The sequence below is a fragment of the Mastomys coucha genome, unplaced genomic scaffold (genome assembly GCF_008632895.1).
Source record: "Mastomys coucha isolate ucsf_1 unplaced genomic scaffold, UCSF_Mcou_1 pScaffold13, whole genome shotgun sequence".
Classification (NCBI taxonomy): Eukaryota; Metazoa; Chordata; class Mammalia; order Rodentia; family Muridae; genus Mastomys; species Mastomys coucha.
The window spans coordinates 37024367-37046934 of NW_022196895.1; the positions used below are offsets into that span (position 1 = coordinate 37024367).

General features: G+C 37.6%; 1 long non-coding RNA gene across 1 annotated transcript in view; it reads right to left on the reverse strand.

The window, feature by feature from the left end:
* The window catches only part of LOC116087604, an 84914-nt gene that overhangs the window by 48073 nt on the left and 14273 nt on the right, over nucleotides 1-22568 (reverse strand). Inside the window, exon 2 of the long non-coding RNA XR_004117507.1 lies at nucleotides 21479-21888. This is a non-coding gene — a long non-coding RNA (uncharacterized LOC116087604). The remainder of the gene's footprint in view (nucleotides 1-21478; nucleotides 21889-22568) is intronic.

A 22568-nucleotide genomic window follows, 5' to 3' on the forward strand; every position in this document is an offset into this window, starting at 1 on the left:
CATTTGGTGTTTTGACTATTATGTGGCAGGAGGAATTTCTTTTCTGGTCCAGTCTATTTGGAGTTCTACAGGCTTCTTGTTTGTTCATGGGCATCTCTTTTTTTAGGTTAGGGAAGTTTTCTTCTATAATTTTGTTGAAGATATTTACTGGCCCTTTAAGTTGGAGGTCTTCACTCTCTTCTATACCTATTATCTTTAGGTTTGTTCTTCTCATTGTGTTCTGGATTTCCTGGATGTTTTGGGTTAGGATCTTTTTGCATTTTGTGTTTTCTTTGACTGTTGTGTCAATATTTTCTATGGTCTCTTCTGCTCATGAGATTCTCTCTTTTATTTCTTTTATTCTGTTGGTGATGCTTGCATTTATGTTTCCTGACTTCTTTCCTAAGATTTCTAACTCCAGAGTTGTCTCTCTTTGTGATTTCTTAACTGTTTCAACTTCCATTTTTAAGTCCTGGATGGTTTTGTTCAATTCCTTCACCTGTTTGTGCTTTCCTGTAATTCCTTAAAGGATTTTTGTATTTCTTCTTTAAGGGCTTCTACTTGTTTACTCGTGATCTCCTGTAATTCTTTAAGGGATTTTGTTTGTTTGTTTGTTTCCTCCTTAAGGGCTTGTACCTCTTTTCCTTTGTTCTCCTGGATTTCTTTAAGGAAGTTATTCATGTTCTTCTTAAATTCCTCTATCACCATCATAAGATATGTTTTTAGATCCAAATCTTGCTTTTCTGGTGTTTTGGGGTATCCAGGACTTGCTGTGCTGGGAGTACTAGGTTCTGATGAAGCCAAGTGCTCTTGGTTTCTGTAGAGTGCTGTGGATCTCTTGTCCCTCCTAGGTGTGGTCTGAGGTAGAAAGGATCCTGAACAGGCTGCCCTACCATTTGTGAGACCTCTGCCTACCAGGTGGTCCTGCCTTAGCTCGTCACCAGTGAGAAAATGGAGGATCTCACCTGATTCCCTGGGTTAGAGCAGTCCCTGAAGGCAAGCTCTCTGCTTGCAGTGAAGGGCCAGAGAGAGCTGTGGATCCATCACCATCACTCCTAGGTGTAGATGGAAATAGAGAGGATCTTGTCCCAGCTGGCCTTCCACTTGTGAGGCCTGTGCCTCATGGCTGGTCCTGCCTTAGAAAGTCACTGGAAAAATAATGGTGGATCTCACCAGAGTCCCTGGTTAAAGCCCACTTTTGTTTTTCAATTGACCTCTGAGTACTGAAAAAGGCTCTAATGACATCTGCTAAAAGATGCTGGCTTTTGCTCGCATATGAAGTGCCAATAAGGCACACTGCTCGTTTCCTTAAGATAGTAATTACAGAACAGTTACCTAAACCTGTCACCGCTATTAGTCCATATAATATTAGACATCTAGATTTATTTCAGGAGGTTTGGATGTATAGAATGGCCACCTAAGAATCAGACCCTTTGCAGTCTTTGATGCACACTAATTGTTAAAATATAGGAAAGAGTTGCCTTTGTTCTTCCTTGGATTCTGATAGCTTGAAGTTATGCCAAATCAATAAAACAATAATAAAAACCTCCTCAGCTTTCCTTCTCCCCTTTCATGTCTTGAATGCTTTCCTTTTATAGAAAGCTGCTAGAATGCTCACCAAGTTCATGCTGACTTTAGTACTTCGAAAAACCTGTGCTCCTAAATCAAATACCCTGGTAGCCTTTATGGATTTACACTACAAGCAAGCTTTCTATAAAATTCCTAACTATGAAAAGGCACCATCATCAACAGTGGGAAGACTTTGGAGAAATAAGACCCGTACATATGAGAACATGACTCTGTTCATATTCCTAGACCTGAAAAATGCTAGCAATTTTCCTTCTTGATTAGTTATGAGTTTATCTATTTGTTATATATGCTTAACTTCTTTAGCTATCTATTCATCTATTTTATATTTATGCAACTACCCATATATATATATGTATATATATATATACATCTGCATATATTTACACAATACTAAATGAATGCTCAGCTAAACTTTGGAGGGAAGATTGTCCTTGTATAAGTCTCATGTTTTACTTGGGTTTATGCACCTCACTCTAGCCACAGTAAAATTTGTTCATATGATGTCCATAATTCATGTTTTTCCAGCTTTTAAATCTTTACATCTTATCTTTCCCAACTAATATATACTGATTTTTCTCAATGTTAAAGCAAAGTTCCAAATACTTATTTAAACATCCAAACTTAAATACTTCTATTTTTAGAAGAGACTTTCTGGTGACTTAATAAGCAATATTATTTGATACAGCAAGTTATATATGATATTTTCACATACCATCTAAGTCACAAAGTTTTCCTTTCATAATTTTCTTAATTTTTTTAAATATCGATTCTGAAGTTGTAGTGAAATTTAATTTAGTCCCTCTTGACCTTTTCTCTTCCATTGAAAAGGATTCCTTCATCATTAAGCATGTCTTTCATCCACATAACTGTCCCCAGAGGGTGGTATTTGAGGTATGTGCATTCCATACCCAAGGAGTGTGCATTACAGAGACTGAATAACTTTCCCTTTATTTGGTTAGGCTACAATACCCAGATACTCTGGATTCAGAGGTTCCATTTAATTATTCCACAGTATGTTATGGAAGCATTAATTCTTCAGAATGTTACACATCTGTACTTATTGTAACATATACTGATGCTCCAGAAGAACCTAATCCCTGATACCACATGATTCAAAGTTAATAATTTGTTTAAGTTATCACCTAAATGCTCACCTTTGGTCCAGCAGCTCTCTTCTGTTTCCATTTCATTATAGCTTATGCAGAAACAAACTGGCATGAGCATCAGAATGTAAGGAATAAATCACTGTGAATCTAAAATCAGTCTAGAGTTAATGAAATTTCATGTCTTCTCTCATAATTCTGGTTGGAGATGTCTACTTAGAGAAAAAAGATTTCTTTTGGGTCTATCTCTTCTACTTGTAATTTTGCCTTACGAGGCAGATCAAAAGATTTCATGCTCTAGGACTCATCTGCATTTATTTATGTTTGAATTCTATCCCTTCTTACAGATCTGTAAAATTATCATAGTTTTATAAAATCTGAATTTTCTGATTAGGAATACACATAATTTGCCCCATGTACTATCTGTCATTGGAGATAACATATAGAAATCATACTCATTCTCTCTTTTCTCTGTCATTGCTTTTCCTGAATTATTTTCCCCACATTTCACAGAACCCACTGCTTCACTAGAGCAATTGAGAAAAGTAATAACATAGCCCTGAGTTATGGGACTACCATGAGGCACTGTCTGTCCTCAAATATAGCAGCAGTTGCTGGGCCCATCACTCTGTATGAGCTTGAGACATAGGAATTATTATCTTTATTCACTCTTGACATTAACTGAAGGAAAATCCAAGTAAGAAACTGTCTCTTAATCAGTCCTTGTCAAGGAGTGTTACAGTCACCAAACACTCTTCTTATTCAGTCTTATTACTATTCTTATTGAGAAAAACTCAGGGAGACTGTGAATTGTATCCACATCTGACACGTAAGTCCCAGAGTGATTTCGAAAGAATGTCTAAAGTTACAGGGATTCCAATCCTGAATAAAAGGGCACCAAATTCTATCTTTTCAATGGTAAAGTGATTTCCCTCCATGCAGCTAAGTACCTCAATTGCTTCAACCTACTTTAAAGCTCATTTAAAAATTCCTTTTAACAGCTCTAAAACAAGCATCAAAAAATCTCAGAAGGTTCTAGAATTTAAGCAAGAGTCCCCACATGGGACTCTATATGTTTACAAAGATCCAGGTAGTCCCAGGATTAAGGTAAGTACTTGATGAAGTATGATTGTTAAGAGTATTTTCTGAAAGTCATTTCTACAGCAGTGTCAAAGATTGATATTGATATAACATTAGAACTGGCTATGGAATAATTTTAAGTCAGTGAGAACAGCTGAAATTTTAAGAATTTTATAATTAGATACATTCCAGCTACAGGGAGTTGGGAAATATCCTTAATGTTTCTAAAAATTTGGTTTTTCAATCTGTAAAACAGTAGTGCATGATATTACCTTAGAATGTTCTAAGTGTCACATTATACAGTATTCTGTATGACACCTACCAAGTGACCTATTCTCAAATGCTTTAGTTGGCTCAATTTCATCATCATTGCTATCAGTCTCTTCAGGACTGGGTGTCAGCAAACAAGATCAGCCGCTGAGTCTCAATTAAAACCAATTTTAAAAATAAAATTGTATTAGACCTCAGTTACATCCAAGTGTTTGTATATTGTCTTTGGCCATTTCTTTGAAATAGCAGTGAAATAGCTACTGTAGGACCATAAATGATTGCTTATCCTGGCTAGTGATTCTGAAGCCCCTGGGTCATAATGGAAAGGCCAAAATTCAAGCTGTAGTTTCTATCCTTACTCACACCATCTGTTAGAGTTTGCATATGATTTTCTTGTATAAACACTAAGGAGAAGTAGAAGGACAGAAGTTGAGCAAACTAGGCTGGTATTAAATATTTTCTTTTCTAAAGACAGAAGACAAGTATCTCTGACCTGGTGGGTTAGGGGCAAGAAGAAGGAAAAGTATGTGTTTCTGGTGTGTAAGGAATTAGTATGGATGAGATGGAGTATCCTTTGTGACTGGAAGTAGTTCTTTCTTGATGGAAAAATCAAGCGCAGCATTGAAATATTGATTGTAAAATAAACCTGAGAAACTAGGGGCAGTTAAATCATGGTTCCACAGTGGTGTTTGATGTTGTTCTAGAGGTTGAAACCCTGGATATTTTGAAGAGTGGGAGACAAAAGCAGCATCCCAAGTTTTGAGTTTTATCGACATGAAGGAAGATATCAAAATAATTGACAGATAATGAAACAGATGCAGGAAGAACAGCTGGGAAGGAATATTGATGATGCATATAATGTGCATTTTTCTTTTCGTTACTTTTTTTTAAAAAAAAAAACCTTTATTACATTATTTTATTTATTTACATTCCAAAAGGTTCCCCCTTCTTGGCCCCCCTCCTGAGGTTTTTGCCCCACCCCACTCCCACCTCTGAGAGGGTGCTCCCCCACTTGCCCATCTATACCTATTCCACCCCTACCTTAGCATCCCTCTTTCCCAGGGCATCAAGTTTCATATCCTCTTCCCCTGAGGTCATACAAGACAGTCCTCTGCTACACATGTGCCCGGTGCCATGAATCAGCCCATGTATGCTCCTTGGTTTTTGGCTTAGTTACTGGGAGCTCTGAGGGGTCCAGGTTAGTTGACACTTATTTCTCCTATGGTGTTCTAATTCCCTTCAGCCCCTTCAGCTCTTCCTCTATCTTTTTCATATTGGCCCTTGACCTCAATCCAATGCTTGGCTGTAAGAATCTACATTTGTTTCAGTCAGTTGCTGGTGGAGCCTCTCAGAGAACAGTCATGCCAGGCTCCTGTTTGCACACACAATATGGTCTCAGTAATAGTGTCAGGATTTGTTGCACACACATGGGATGGATCCAAGTTTGGGCCTGTCACTGGCAGGTCTTTCTTTCAAGTCTCTGCTCTATTTTTTTGTCCCTGCATTTCTTTGAGACAGGAACAATTCTGGGTTAGAAATTTTGAAGATGGGTGGGTGGCCGCCTGCCTCAACTCGGGGCCATGTCTATTGGAGGTGGTCTCTTACAGCTCCATCTCCCCACTGTTGGGCATTTCAGCTAATGTCATCCCCATTGTGTCCCAGTAGCCTCTCATATCCTAGGTCTCTGGGACTTTCTAGAGGTTCCCCTTGCCCCTTGACCCCCCAGTGCTACATATTTCCATTCATTCTCCTGGCCCTCTGGGAGTACCTCCTGTCTCTCTTATACCTGAGTGTGCCCCTCCTTTCCTCCTCCCCGTCCTATCTAGTTTCTTCCTTCCCTCTGCCTCCTGTGATTATTTTGTTCCCATTCTAAGTGGGTTTCATGTTTTTCTAGTTAAATAATAACAGAAATTAAAACTTGAAAAACTCACGTTGGTTAGCAAGTGGATATAATTTATTTTTTAAGTCATTTTCATATCGACCCAAAGTAAGATAAGGATCAAGTCTCATTAATTATAATTTCAATAAGATAGCATCCCACTTAAGTCTATGGATGTCAGGCCCATAAAATTGCTAATAGCTTTTAGCTTCCACATACTGACTTTCAGATTGTATTGTATAGCATAGGCTTTATTTCTAATGACACTAACACAAACTTCAGATATATCCACCATTATCATTTGTCTTGTTCAGGTAAGTGGTACTTATAGATAGAAAAGGGAGGCAACATAGCCAAAGTTTGAGCTGAGAGTATTCAAATGTAACTCATTTCTCTCTTTCATGGATTGCATGATTAAGAAATGCAACAGAGACATCTGGGTTCTTTCTAGTTTCTGGCTATTATAAATAAAGCTTCTATGAACATGGTAGAGTATGTGTCCTTATTACATGTTGGAGCATCTTCTGGGTATATGCCCAGGAGTGGTATAGTTGGGTCCTCTGGTAGTACTATGTCTAATTTCCTGAGGAACTGCCAAACTGATTTCCAGAGTGGGTGTACCAGCTTGCAATCCCACCAGCAATGAAGGAGTATTCCTCTTTCTCCACAACCTCTCCAGCATCTGCTGTCACCTGAGTTTTTTATCCTAGCCATTCTGACTGGTGTGAGGTGGAATCTCAGGGTTGTTTTCATTTGCATTTCCCTGATGACTAAGGATGTTGAACATTTCTTTAGGTGCTCCTCAACCATTCAATATTCATCAGTTGAGAATTCTTTGTTTAGCTCCTTACCCCATTTTTTAATCAGGTTATGTGTTTCTCTGGAGTCTAACTTCTTGAGTTCTTTGTATATATTGGATATTAGCCCTTTATCAGATAGGATTGGAGGAATGGATACAGAAATTGTGGTACATCTACACAATAGAGTACTACTCATCTATTAAAAACAACGAATTTGTGAAATTCTTAGGGAAATGGATGGACTGGAGAATTTCATCCTGAGTGAGGTAACCCAATCACAAAAGAACACACATGGTATGCATCCTCTAATAAGTGGATATTAGCCCAGAAGATCGTAATACATGAAGTATAATCCACAAACTACAAGATACTCAAGAAGAAGGAAGACCAAAATGTGGACACTTCCTTCCTTCTTAAAAGGATGAACAAAATACCCATGGAAGGAGTTGCAGAGACTAACTAGGGAGCAGAGACTGAAGGAAGGACAATCCAACCTGATATAGCTGTCTCCTGGGAGGCTCTGACAGTGCCCGACTAATACAGAAGTAGAGGCTCACTGCTATCCATTTAACTGAGTACAGGGTCCCCAGTGAAGAAGCTAGAGAAAGGACCCAAGGAGCTGAAGGGTTTGTAGCCCCTTAGGAAAAACAACAATATGAACTAACCAGTACCCTAAGAGCTCCCACGGACTAAACCACCAACCAAAGAGTACACATGGTAGGACCAATGGCTCCAGCAGCATACTATAATAGAGGATGACCAAGTCGGTCATCAATGGGAGGCGAGGCCCTTGGCCCTGTGAAGGTGCTATGCCCCAGTGTAGGGGAATGTCAGGGCCAGTAAGCAGGAGCGGGTGGACTGGGGAGCAGGGGGAGGGGAAAGGAGGAAGGGAACAGGGTTTGTTCTTGTTGTTGTTTTTTGTTTTGTTTTGTTTTGTTTTGGAGGGGAAACTGGGAAAGGAGATATAGTATGACATGTAAATAAAGAAAATATCTAATAAAAAAAAGAAAAAAGAAATGTAGCAGACTACATTTTCTGTTCTCAGACAAGTGATAATTGTGTCAAGGACTTGAAACAAATATTTGTTAAGGGATGAATGGAAATTTTACGTCTGTGACCTCAATGAGGTTAGTACCTGTGCCATACTACATAATTTAGTAGCTATGATAAACTCTTCAATAATAGAACTGAATCTTTTCTCTTTGCCTATTATTATGTTGAATAGTATTAAGTTCCCCTAAGCTTTTGCAAGGGTTTTTCTGTATGGCATAATATATTTATTATAACATTCTGTAAGTTGTCAAGAACTTTACCATCAAACAACTAATTTAAACTTGATAACAGCCTTCTAATTTCCCTATTTTGGGTATAAAATCTGTATTTAGGGCAACACGCACGGAGCCCCCAGCAGCGATTGCGAGCCAAAGATGCTCCCAGAGTGGAGTGCAGGATTATCTAACCATGGTTACATAAGTAATAGTACTAATTTTCTTAGTTCAATTGTGTTTTACTTCCACTGTATTAAATTGCTGCCTATGAGGATGAAAAAATTGTAGACATAAAGTAAATATAAAAATAATTACATAAGTTCATCAATATATTATACATGAATACATTTACATTATGAATTTATGAGTATTAATACACACATAAAACAATTAACAGCCCATAAATAACATAATAACTGTTCATAGATCTGTATTGCCAGAATGCAGATCAAGGAGTCAGATAGATACAGTGTTACAGAATCTCCTGTGTTCCCCACAAACACTTCATCTCTCCCTTAAGGATAAAGTACCTTACCTTTTTCTTGTTGAGTTTTAAATTTTGATTGACAAATAGTGATCTACATGTTTATAGGATACAATGTTATATTTTGATATATTAACACATTGTGTAATGACAAAATCAGGGTAGTTTGCATCTGTATTATCATAAACATTCATCATACCTAAATAACTATAAACTTCTTTTCCACAGAACACTGACTACAATTATTCTGATTTCTGATGGCATATATTGGTTTTATCTATTATGTACTTTATATAAATGGAAAGAAATGATCTGTGTGCCTCTCCATTCCAGAAGCAAGCACATTTCTCATCAGTGCTGTCTGTAAACATGGAAAATGGCAAATGTCAGAGTGAAAGAATTATGCTATATAGAGCACCTGCTTGCCAGGATTGTCTTGGATGCTGATAAAGTGAATACAGTTACCATCAATGATCCTTTCTTTCCTTTACCTTAACTATATGGTCTTCAAATTCCAGTATGATTATGATGAACAAATTTTATGGCAGAGTCAAGGTTGAATATCAAATAGGGTAATACTGTTGTTAAGTATTTCATGGATTGTCTTGATGTCTTTAATACCATAGATAACACTGAAAACTGCACTTGAAGGGTGGAGCCAAAGGAACTTCCATTTTAGCCCTTTCTATTGATGTTATTGATTTTGTGATGGGTATAAACTACAAGAAGTATGACAACTTTCTTAAGAACACTTAAAAACATTAGCAATGCCTCTTACACCCTGAACTGCTTCCCTTGCTGCCCCCCCCCCGCATCATGTTTAGGTAAATGTCATCCATGTTATCTTCAGCAATTTGGAAAGACTCCAGACCAGAGTTCATGCCATCACTATCACTTATTACAACAGGGGTTTGGCTATAGCAACAGGATGGTTGACTCCATAACCTGTTCCACTTCCAAGGAATGAGAAGCCCTGGATGACCCAACTCAGAAGGAACACAAGAGAAGGAGAAGTCCTTAGGTGATGAGAAGGCCTAGACTCCACTCAGCAGCCAACACTTGTTAATTCTCCTATAGAGTCTCCAATATCAGACCTTCAGAAGAATTAGAGGGACTTAGGGAAACCTATTCTCTCTCCTACCACCAATAAAGTTCTCTGCATCCACACAGGTCTACATAGAGACTCAAGAGTCTAAAAAACTCAAATTATTCTTTATTACTATAAGAAGTGTCATGTGTAAGTTAACTAGACTTAGTAGTTATAGATTGATGATGGTGGGGGACTGGAATGGGAGAATCAAAAATGGAGTAGGAGGAAAGAGAGGGACACGTCTGGGAATATAGGGAAGGACATATAAAACTAGTGGCTATTTGAGAGCTCATGTGGAAATTACAGTAGATGCCTCCTATTATAAATACATATATGAAGGTGATCTAAAAAAAATCACCAAATAATAGGAAGATAGAGCTCCATCTTTTGACACAGAATGATGCTAGTACCAGAAATGGTGCCTATCTAGAGTGTTCGCTCCTATAGACTAGTATTTGTGGTACTAGAAGGTACTCTGCACATCACCAAAAGAAAGGTAAGCATCAAACCCTTTGCTCTACAAGAGTGTCATACCTGCCAGATGCACTGGTTACAATAGTGACACAATTCATTTGAGAGCAACTCATCAATATCTTATTTGAGTTAAGGTACACTCCATGAGATGGACCTCATACTAGACACTTCTTTGCTGGCCAAGAATCTGAGACTAGATAAAGAAGGAACAAAAACAGTGACCCATAGCCAGAAAATATGCAAAGAATTAGGGAGATTTGAAACACTACTCGCAGAAAAGGGTATCTCCATCAACTCCTTCATCTACTGGCTCAGAATACTCTGTAATGGAAGTAGAAGAAATATAGAAGCTGGAGGTGATGGAAGACACCAGGAAAACAAGGTCTTCTAGACACAGCAGGGCTGGTATATATATATGACCTTAGAGAAAAAAATAGCAGCATGCACAGGGCCTGAATGGTCTGCACAGCTGGTATCCTAGAAATGAGAAGTAAATACACACCCTCATCCTTAACTCAGAAGCTATTCTCATTGAAAGTTACTTGCATATGATCAGTTTTCTCCAAGGAAGTATCACTGGGGAAACAAACTATTTTTGAGGGTAGCCTCATGCCCAGTAGTAGATGGTACTATGGAGGCTGTGTATCTTATAATGTTAGGTCAGTTTGTTTGTTTGTTTGTTTGTTTTTGTTTCATTCCTCCTATCTTTATATATACATTCTTGCTTCCAGTTTGGAAGATTGAAGGAATCCTGGGTTTGTGAACATGTGTATCTCTACATCTGCAGGCATTTTTTTTTTTAATTCTTTTCCTTTGACTTTTTCTTGTTTGGTTGTATTGTGACATTCTGATTTCTTTCTCTGTGCTTTATCTTATGTTATTTTACTATTATTCTTTAGATCCCTGCTGTCTTAGTCAGGGTTTCTATTCCTGCACAAACATCATGACCAAGAAGCAAGTTGGGGAGGAAAGGGTTTATTCAGCTTACTTCCACATTGCTGTTGATCACCAGAGGAAGTCAGGACTGGAACTCAAGAAGGTTAGGAAGCAGGAGCTGACACGGAGGCCATGGAGAGATGGTCCTTACTGTCTTGCTTCTCCTGGCTTACTCAGCCTGCTCTCTTATAGAACCCAAGACTTCCAGTCCAAGGATTGTACCACCCACAAGGGGCTCTACCCCCTTGATCACTAATTGAGAAAATGCCCCACAGCTGGATCTCATGGAGGTACTTCCCCAACTGAAGCTCCCTTCTCTGTGATAACTCCAGCCTGTGTCAAGTTGGCACACAAAACCAGCCAGTACACTTGCTTTTTTTCTAAGGAAATAGAGAATGGGTGTTGATTCAGATTGGGGTGAGATATAGGGAAGAGTTGGAAGAAATACAGGAAGGAAAAACTATAATCAGAATGTATATATGAAAAAAACTATTTTCAGTAAAAGAAAAAAGGATAAAAAAATTTACTTGACAAAAAGAGTGGTTAGGGACATAACCTGATGTGCAATAGTTTTAGATTAAATGTTAATTTAAAGAACTCATAAAAGATACATGGGGTAAATAAACAAAATTATCCAGAAAAATAAAAATTAAGAGATTGAACCTAATTGAAAAAACAGAAGTTGCAAACACTATGCATAATATAATATCAATTTTCTTTTTTTTAAAAAAAATATTGTGTGTGTGTGCGCGCGTGCACGCACATTTGAACATGTATATATATGTTCTTATAGAACTACCCAGAAACATATGAGCTAAAGATCTTAATCTTATTGGTAGTTAACCCTTTTTTTTTCTAGACAGGGTTTCTCTGTATAGCCCTGGCTGTCCTATAACTCCCTCTGTAGACCAGGCTGGCCTGAAACTCAGAAATCTACCTGCCTCTGCCTCCTAAGTGCTGGGATTAAAGGGGTGCATGTGCCCCTACTACCTGGCCCTTGTTAACCCTTTTAACAACATTTACTGTCTTTATTTTCAGCAATTCTGAAGTGTATGGATTCTGATTATCTGTTAATAATCAGAAATTATTAAACCATTCAGTACCATAAATACTGGTAGATGATTAATGCAATGATAGCAGAATAATAGCACTATGATGAGAAGCTATTAATTAGCATTAAGTCTGCTAAGGATGTGTTAAGTATTGCATAAACACCATGTCGGTTGACCCTCATTAAATCCCTGTGAACCGAGTGCTACTGCCTTCATATTTTATAGATGGGGAAACTGAAGATCACAGAGGTTGATCAACTTGCCTAGAGACACAGAGAGCAAATGCTGGCTAATACACATTCAGCCTGGATCTGTCTGCATGTAAATGATTCTCACTTAATTGCTGTGTATACTGTGTCTTATGAGCCACTTAGCAACATCATTACCTCATTGAAAGTTCCACTAACACTCTGTTCTACATACAAAATGCATTGGCTATTTCATAAGCTATCTATCAAAGTACCCATCACATTAAGAAATTATTAAGCCATTGTATAGAGAAATTTAGAACGTCAGAAAATAACTTGCTTCACTGCTAAAGAACCCTTAACCTAGTGAAATTTTATCACTATAGAGAAAATTTGATTATATTTGTTTTTGGAAGATAATTTTACTGTAGAAAAGTAAACAAATTTGAAAGAATTTTTGGTAATATATAACTATTTTAATAAACTTGCACAAAATATTTAATAACATTTTATACAGATACTTATATTAAAATTATAGTTATTGGAGAATGAATTTGTAGATAAAAATTATTAACATTTTCAGTAGATATGAAACAGCATGAACTGAATCTTAATTAAAGACCTTCATAAATATATACTAAGTATGCTTAAGAAAATTTTGCTTATTCCCTTATGGTTGAAAGAATTGTTCTAGAAGACTCATTTTCCAGAATCACATATATTTCATGTATGTGTGTAATTTCATTTTAAAGTTCACCAAGATTTATGCCTCAATTAAACTTAATTGAACAAAGTAGCAGTATACAGAAAGATCAATAGATAGAGAAAGCTAAGAGAAAACAACAACTAACTCACATTAGATATTTTTTTTAAAGCAGCATTAAAATGTTAGAAATTTTTCTTCCAGTGAAAGAAGAAAATTTAACTGTTGTTACTGAATATTTTTGTTAATGAGCAAGTCAGAAATAATTGTTAGTGGACAGGGGAACTATTTCAGAAGAACGATAAGAGTGTGGAAAAGATGGATTACATTAGCTAGAGATCTGGGTAAGTCAGGAAATCCAACTCCTTTAATATTTCTGACCTCTTTTGAATCACTAGGATGAGAGGGTATATGCTTTGTTTGTTTTGTATAGTATTGTATTGTGTTGTATTTTGGTTCTCAGTCTCTTTCTCTGTCTCTGTATTTGCATTTCTCTGTCTCTATCTCTCTTTCTGTCTCTATCTCTCTTCCTCTCTCCCTCCTCCCCTCCCTCCCTCCCTCTCTCCCCAGCTTCCTCCCCAGTTTTCATTTTCTCAGCACATGCATAACAGACTTGAGCTGTGTCTCCTATCTGAGCTGATACTGATTGCAAAGAGATGGGAAAAAGAGACAAAGAGGACGATTTACACTTTAGAATACGGTTCATTTTCATGTAAGTCTCTTTTTTTCCCAGTGCTTTTCAAAAGAAACTCTGGTAAATGTGACAAGTATTTTAAAAATATTTTCACTAGACTGAATTCACAAACTGTAAGAGATCTCCTAAGCAGGTAAATGCATTCTAGCACAGAACACACACACATCTGATTCTCTCCTTAAATTTTATAGTTTTAACTAAGGACAGGTTTCGTGACTTATAAGACCCCAGAGACAGTTTCTTTTAAATTAAAAACAAAATGCTTCTTCTTTTCCCACTCTGGCAGAGACAATTAACTAAAAAAAAAAACCTTTGTTCCCGAGATATAGCACTACCAAGTGTTTAGAGTGTAACAATTGTCCTTTATGTTTGAGATTATAATAGAGTTACAGAATTTCCTCTTTCCTTTCCATCCTCCAAACTGTCCCATATACACTCTTTGATGTCTTTCAAATCTATGGTCTATTTTATTTATTTATTTATTTATTTATTTATTATTAATCATTGGGTGTTGGGTAAACCTAACTGGTTCAACCTAATTGAACCCAAAAGTTTTCATAAAGCAGGTGGCACTCCAGGAGTGTACAGTAAAGATAGTCAATCCACTCAGTTCCCATGTATAGATATCATTCTTAAAGCTAACTCCGCCCTCTGCTGTCACCCACTGAAGACAGACATTATCTCCACTATTTTTCAGTTTAGCCTTCCAGGCTGTATACATTCAAAAGAAATCATCCCTTCCATGTCTGCTACATAAAATCATGTTAAGAGCAAAGTTGGGGCTGAGTGCTAACTCATCCCTGATGAGGATTCACTGTAGAGATTCATGGCAAATCAGTTAGTGCTGAGTGAATGTGGAACCATGGTTGGCATTACATAGCAGGTACTTAGTGGGCAGGGTGGGGATGGCAAGGAGAGCACAAGAGTGCAGGATCCTGGGTCACAGCCTGAAAATTCTCTCCACCAATTTACTTGTGTAGATATCTTGGGAAGATAAAGTGTTGTTCTTAGAATCTATTTTACAGGATTTTCAAAGGATCACATTAAAATAAAGGCCTTGGGAATGATGTGGCAAAAGGTATGTACCCTACAACACTAGCTGCTATTCTCACAAACATCATCTGTGCTGACTCAAAGTATTGCCTTACTTTGTTTTGCCACTTACTCTGTCTCTTAATGGCTTCATTGACAACTGGTTCAACCTAATTGAATTTGTTAGTTATACTAGCCTTATTATGGACTGGCATCATTCAGAAGATAGAGCCAAATTATGACAACTATCCTATTTTCTATTCTAGGACTTCTTCCAATTATATGTAAAAACCAACGTAGCTCTCTGATAGTATATATGAAATTATCCTCCCTTTAAAATTTTTTCTGAGTGAAACCGGCCCGCAGTCTCACTTGGGTCTGTGGGCCTCTTCAGCTGGAGGTTAGACAGGACCTGCAAAATGAAATGGTCAGAACAAAGAGGAGGACGCCAAGTAGAGTTCTATCAAGGCATCTCTTTACTTGGGGGTGTTTTGAGCTTATATAGGCAGGTAAGAACTGAAACCTCCAGAAATAAAATATTTGTATAACATAAACACTGAGAAGTTAGGAAAGAGCCAGGAGGGAGTCACAAGCGAGCTAAGGTCACTAACAGCTTGGAAGTCTGCAGATGTCCTCAGGCAGTAGGCATTGTTGTAGGTAGGTGTAGCTCTATCTCAGAGTGAGCTTCTCCCTGGAACTTCTTTCAGAGATAAGCTGATAGTCTGTCAAAGGTCTATTGGCTTAATTCCCCAGGTGACTGCCTCAGGCCGAAGCTGCCAAAGTGGAGGCTGAACTGGGATGTGGGAGGCAACATTTACTGAATGAAAGATATCATGATAATAAAATATCATGATGAGGTAAATCTCCAAGGTTCTCTCTCTAGTGAATCACATAAAACTTGTGGGAAGAAATTCCTACTATTGGATGTAAGTGTTTTCATGATTGAAAGTAGAGGATTTTCAGAAAGAAGACCCAGGAAACATTGATTAGGCATACAGTGTGTGTTATTCAGAGACTTGATCAGAAACATGAATCCATTTTTCCATATTTAATGGATGTACCACTTCAGCAAGTGGGTATTGTTAATGTACAGAACAGGCTGCAAATTGAGTCACTTCTCTGTGTTAAAAATTGGTTACAATAATAGTCTCATGCTTTAGAAAGCAGGAATATTGTCTCATAAAATTCCAAAGATGGTAGAATTGATGAAGAACTCTCAGGAGAGATTATGAGCTGAAATACTCTAGTTGAGTTATTGAAAATAATTCTTAGTCAATAAGGAGATGTATGCAGATGGACTAGACAATTGTCAGTCTGTCTAGCAAATATTGATGCCAACTAATAGCAGGCTTTCTTGAATGGAAGGATTGGCTTGTAAATTACTAAGGCTGGTCCCTTCAGAGGGATACCTTCTCTTTAACTTTGTTGGTCTAATGTATATGAATTGAACTAAATGGACCACCAGAAACCTATAAATATTGTAACCAGCTATATTTCCTGGGTAGTAATGAATATCATCATATTACCTTGTATCATATATTTAAACTGGATTGTATTCTAGTACTCTAGCCCAAAGTGAAGGTAATGAAATCTTGAAATGATAGATTGTAACTTCTTTCCCTATATATGAAAAGAAAACTCAAGAGAAAATTCTTTATACTGATCTTAGCCAAAAGGCCAAGAAGCTATGAGAAAATATTTAAAGCTCTCAATTGCTATAGGCTATAGTGTTTGAAGATATAGATATAGATATTTTAACCCTAAAATAGAGTCCATGGATTCTATGAGACTTTACCACCTTATAGGAAAAGATAGCACTAAAAGGTAATGTTGTACATTGTTCTGAAGCTAAAATAGTGGATATTTTGTATTGTATCAAAGCTGAATAAGAGACTGCTCTCTGGCCAGGAGATAACTCAGAAATGATGAAAGTTTCATGAATCAAAAATCATGTTCCCTTGCCTCCTTTCCTTTGAGAGCATTCATATACATACATACATACATACATACATACATACATACATGCATTCATGCATACATACATACATACATGGGTATGTGCATGTGCGTGAGTGCATGTTTGTGTGTGTGTGTGTGTATGTGTGTGTGCACGCATGTAATTAAGACTGCTGAAAGAAAGGAGTGCTAATAAAAAAACTAAGAACTTACAGATACTGCTCTGAGTAAGTAAGATGATTGGAATAAGCTTCCTGCTTTTGCCCAGTCTCTCCATTTCATACAAGCGTACAAGCAGCCTTGATAGCAACTTTTAAGTGATGACACACACTTGTATACCTTGTGTCCAGAATTATTCATAGCATTCAACATCCCTACCTGCAAGTATCCAACTAAAAGTGATTTTTGATTCTTCTATCATGTTGTTGTTCAACCCAAATTTAATTTGGCTTATGAAAAAAAGAAAAAAACAGCCTCTAATCTGAACCCTTGGAATATAAAGGGTATTACAATTAGTCTTTACTGTCAGTCTTCGAATGAGAAATGCCTACTTTACTGTGTTAATCCACCTTTGAAGATATGAGAAATCAATGTTTTTACCCAAGCCTTATTACACTATTTTAATACTGGGGGCTGAAGTAAAGACTACTCTTCTATTCATTTTAAGTTTCTCTTAACTCTTAAGTAATAAAGCTGAATGCTGGGGAGACGGCTCAGTAGGCAAAAGCATTTGTTACACCAGACTAACAACCTGTGCTTGGATTCCTTAAACCCATGTAAACAGACCAATCTGATGGGAAGATGGTTCAGCAGGTACAGGCATTTCCTACCAAGCCTGATGGCCTCACTTTATCCTAGAAACCTACTTGGTAGACAGAGAGAACCAACTTTCGCAAATTACTACTTGTCCTCTGATGGCCACTTGTGTGCCGTAGTTTGTCTTTACCATTGCCATTATTCACCTGCTCACATGCATAAGTGAACACACAGAAAACGAAATATGTAAAAATGCAACACTTGTTTCTGAAAGAACACAGTCTGGTGAGATGGCAGTCATCTGTAATCTCAGCTCCTATGATGAGATAAGAAGTAGAGACAACAGAGGTGTTTAGAAGCTCAGGGGTTAACTAGCCTGGAGTACACAACACATTAGCAAAAAACAAAGGAGACTCTTACTCAACAATATGAAAGGGAAGGCAAGAACTGACTCCAGAAAGTAGTAAGCTCCACATACTCAACATGACATGAACATGCCTTCACTTACACACACACACACACACACACACACACACACACACACACACACACACATCCTCTGTAGAGGATTCTACAGAGTGTCTAATTGGCTAATCCTGGCAAACTTGCAGTCTATTAATCTGATATTTACAGCAGATGCTAATTCGAGCATGTATTTTGTTACTACTTATAGCAAGACCCATTGCCAAATCCTAGTAGTAACCATCCTTTTCTTACTTGAGACCTGACTTTGTGATAGAATACGTCTAGGACAGACTCTACTCTAGATCATTGTGTGGTCTTCTTGAAGCTATAATGGGTCATCTTGAATGTTCAAAATGTCTACTCTTTTGAGATAGCCAAGATACAATAACATTTCTCTCCACCTATTCTTCCTTTTTAAATTTCCATTTGTCTTTAGTATTTGAAAACTTCATATGTGAATACAATGTATCTTGAACATATTCATCCTTCATTTCCCCCCCTCCAGCTGCCCATAGTATCTCCCATCACATCTCCCTCCCAACTTCACATACCAACTCTTTATAACCCCTCCCTCACCCCCGTGTGCATATGATCAGCTCTGATTGGGCACCATTGTCTCTTTTATGTTCATTCTTCATGTAAGATGACAGAAGTCACTTCATGCAAGGGTTCATGTTAAGTAATTAACATGAACCCTTGCATTTCCCAACTTCCAAATTTGACTCTGTGCAGCTCATCTTGCCTAGCTCACCCATTTTGGCACTATAGCTCAGTTCCCCATGGTCACTGCTTAGTGAGCTCATCATACAGTGCCTGTGTCTTACCACCTCTACAATAGTCAGAAATTGTCTGTAGGAAGAAAGATGAGATCAAAGAGATCTCTGTTTGAGAGATGTTTTCTTACAGAAATTACTATTGTGTGCTTCTTGTTATACAGTGCCTAAAATGTTGTGTTCCTTAACATGGTTTTGACAATTTTAGATGTCAGGAGCAGAAAGACTGGCCAAGCACAGCTTCTTCCATCATGGCCAGAAACCAGAGTGTGGCAATAATATTCAATAAATTGTAAGTTCTAACATAAATACACCTGACACACTTCTGTAAAAATATAAAACAATCTTAAAATATAAGCAAACATGTGTGAATTATATAAAAAAGAAACATGCTACTTATGCAGGCATGCACTTAACTAGACAGACCAGGGTTTCAGTCACCCTGCAATGGGGAACTGCAAGTTATTGCTGGGATTTTAACCTTAGTACTGCATACTACTGACAAGTTTGGCAGGAAGGGAAAGAAGAGATTGCCTTCAGGAGGTGGGTATTTCCTTTTGTACTGAGATGGCAGCATAGAGAAAAAGGGTCAGTTGGAGATAAACATTTAGGTGTGACTCTAGAAAGATGGGATACCCCAGGGGGCTTATAAGATGCTTATGCATCTTATAAAACCAGCAGACTCCCAAAACTGGGTTTTACCTCCTACGCTGACAGATGTCATTCTGGCTCCATATAGCTTCTCTCTCTCTCTCTCTCTCTCTCTCTCTCTCTCTCTCTCTCTCTCTCTCTCTCTCTCTCAGTCAATTCCATGGCTGTCTCCTGAAATGAAATCCACTAACGCCAGGATCCTCATTATATTAGCTCAGTTAAATTAAACAAAGACACATAAAATAACTAATGAATACAGAATTTGGATCAATGATAAGTCTGCCTGATGAATAAAAGCACAGGCTCATTCTTTTCTCTCTTTGTGAGGCCAGATTTGTAAAACTGCTAATAAAATGGATGAATCATGTCTGTTGTTTTGCTGTCAGACAAAAATAAGCAACATGAAAGCCCTGTTAAAAGAGGTTATTTGACTTTTGGTGGGTGACTCAAAATGAAAAGGAACATCTTGCTCTCCCATGAAACCATACTGGCAAAGATACAGCTTCAAATTTTCAGCTATGCTCAGCATTCAGGCACTAAATTTTATAACAGTTTAGGACAGGGACCTTATTTATAATAGCACAGCCCAGCTGCCCATAAACAGTAACATGGATAAATAGCGTGTAATAGATTTACATCTGAAACTATTACAGTGGAACTATTAAAAAATAGAGCAACATTAATAAATCCTTTAAAATACTGAACAGAAGAGCTATATACAGCAGAACACAAACGATTATGACTTGGTTTATACTGAGTTCACTTAGACTATTTGGAGTGAAAATTAGTTACTGCTAAAGAGAAATTCATAACGTAGATGAGAAAGGGAAGAAGGGAGCAGGGAAAGTTGTATAACTTTATTCTGAATGATACTTGCATGAATGATTAATTTTTGACTACTTTGTAATCTGTACATTTGTAATTGCTAAACATTTATGAATGTACTATAATTTTAAGACCATATTTGTTTTAACATTAGGCAGTATTCAAAACTGAGCATATGATTTCAAAATTTGAGGTTCCTCACTTTCATTTTAAACAATATTAGCAAAGGATTCTATCCCTTTAGGTGGGGTAGGTACAACAGTTTTTACCCATTTTTAACAGCTGTATATGACTTGCTTCATATTTTCTGAGTGCAAAGCATTGTTTTCAATTTTTAAAATCATGACATAATTTCAATAATGACATTTCAAATAGATTTCTCTTTGAATTCTGTGTTCTTAGGGCTACATTGGGAATCAGGTGGGAATAAGCTACATTCCCATTCTAATAGAAATGGTAACAAGATAATTAGTAATATCACAGAAGGACTACATTCTAATGCCCACAGAATTTTTTCATATAAAATTTTAACTTGCTCAAGGCATTCTCTTCCAGTTGAATGGCACAGATATCACAGTATCTTGATATCCAAGTACCCACTCACTGAGAACATCCATTAGTAAGTGGAAGGGATGGTGTTTTGGCAAATACAGATGGCCTTGGCTTGCCAGATAAGGACTTTCCAAGGGCCCTTGACATATTGAACCAGGTGGAGATGTGCTTTCTGGCTTTGAGCTCTTGTATTGAGCCAACTTGTCTAGAACAAAATAAATGAACACAAACTTTTCTAGAGCTCCAAAATAATTTATCACAGACCAGAAGCTTCACTTTGAAAAATCTTCACCTGTCATTCAAAGTGTCTGCTTTCTCTGTCGATGACATTCCATTATATCCATGAGCAACAAATCATCTTGTCAAGAGGCACATGGAAGCCAAATCATGACTTCCCTTAATTATTTGGCCTCTAATACAAAGGAGGGGCCTTTTAGCACATAGGCTTGTGCCTTATTATGTAAAGCATGGATGTCTGTAGTATGGATTTAAGTCAAGATACATTAAGCCAAAGACATGATATCTACAAGTAATAAAAACCAATACTGCTGGGCAGTGGTGGCGCACGCCTTTAATCCCAGCACTTGGGAGGCAGAGGCAGGTGGATTTCTGAGTTCGAGGCCAGCCTGGTCTACAGAGTGAGTTCCAGGACAGCCAGGGCTATACAGAGAGACCCTGTCTCAAAAAACCAAAAAAAAAAAAAAAAAAAAAAAAACCAATACTAACATGCTATTTCCTGCACTCTGTGTTTCATTAGGAAATACTAAACCATCATACAGATTCTGGAAATAGCTTAAATGTAGGAGTTAGGGCTTATACAGATGTTTGAGAAAGTTAAGAAATGAATTGCCACATCTGAGCAGTGGAGAGGTGCTTACTTCAAACCTTAAATGCTGGACTTAGGAACAGTGTCTCCAATCTCTGGTATGTCTGCCCAACACCAAAACCAAAGGAAGAGCTGGTGAGGTGATGTAGAAGTCTCTATCTTCTGATAGTCTTGGCCATTCAAAGCATCCTGTGCTTCATTTTCATCCAAATCACATATGATTTTCCCAAAATAGAGTTCTAACCAAGGATGTATGGTACACTGCATTCTAGAAAGTAGAATTCAGTCTTAAAGGGTTGAATGCTTAATTTCATACTTCAACTTGATGAAGTAGCTGACAAAATCATGTTTCCATGCACATGCATGAGGGGTTTCCAGAGAGATTATACTTCTAACCCATATCCCGATTGTAAAATTCTTCTCCGACTAGTAGAAGCAGTAATGGTCCAATTCACTGAGGGCCTGGATAAAACAAACAAACAAAAAAATCAAGCAGGCTTTCCTCCTCCTGAAAGGATGCTATGAAACCGCAGGCTTCTCTTCCACTTGCTGCTCACTTCTTAACTTTCTAGCTCTTTCTGTTTTAGCTTTCACTCTTGGCCTTTGTTTCTCCCCTGGGGCATTGTTGCAGGATATTTGATCACACCATGAACCTAGACATTGTGTCATTTACTGGAAAAGGCCATTTCTAGTTTTTTTTGTGACTCAGCCTTATACACCTTTAATCCCCTGACTTTAATACAGACAAACCCTTAGTACACACCTTTATTCTAAAGAATGAAGATAAATTTAGTTGGTAGAGGAAGCACCAGTTTTTGAAAGTGATGTCTAGTTGAGTGACAGATAAAGAGATAAGTCAGAGAAAGATTTGACAAAGTAGTATATGCTCAACTCTCATGAGACCAGAGAGGATAGACAAGCTATTTGAGGAGCAGTGCAGAGAGTAAAGAAGACAGTTTTACAAGGACAGGGCAACTGCAGAAAGACAGGTTACAGAGAGTGAATAAACTAGATACAGGTGAAGACAGAAGGAGCCAGAAAATGAGAAGGAGACAAAAGATTAGAAGAGATTGCCAAAGTTAGTATGAGGCCAAGTAGAGTAATTCACAAGAGAGAGAAGCCAGATTGAATCAGTCCGTTTG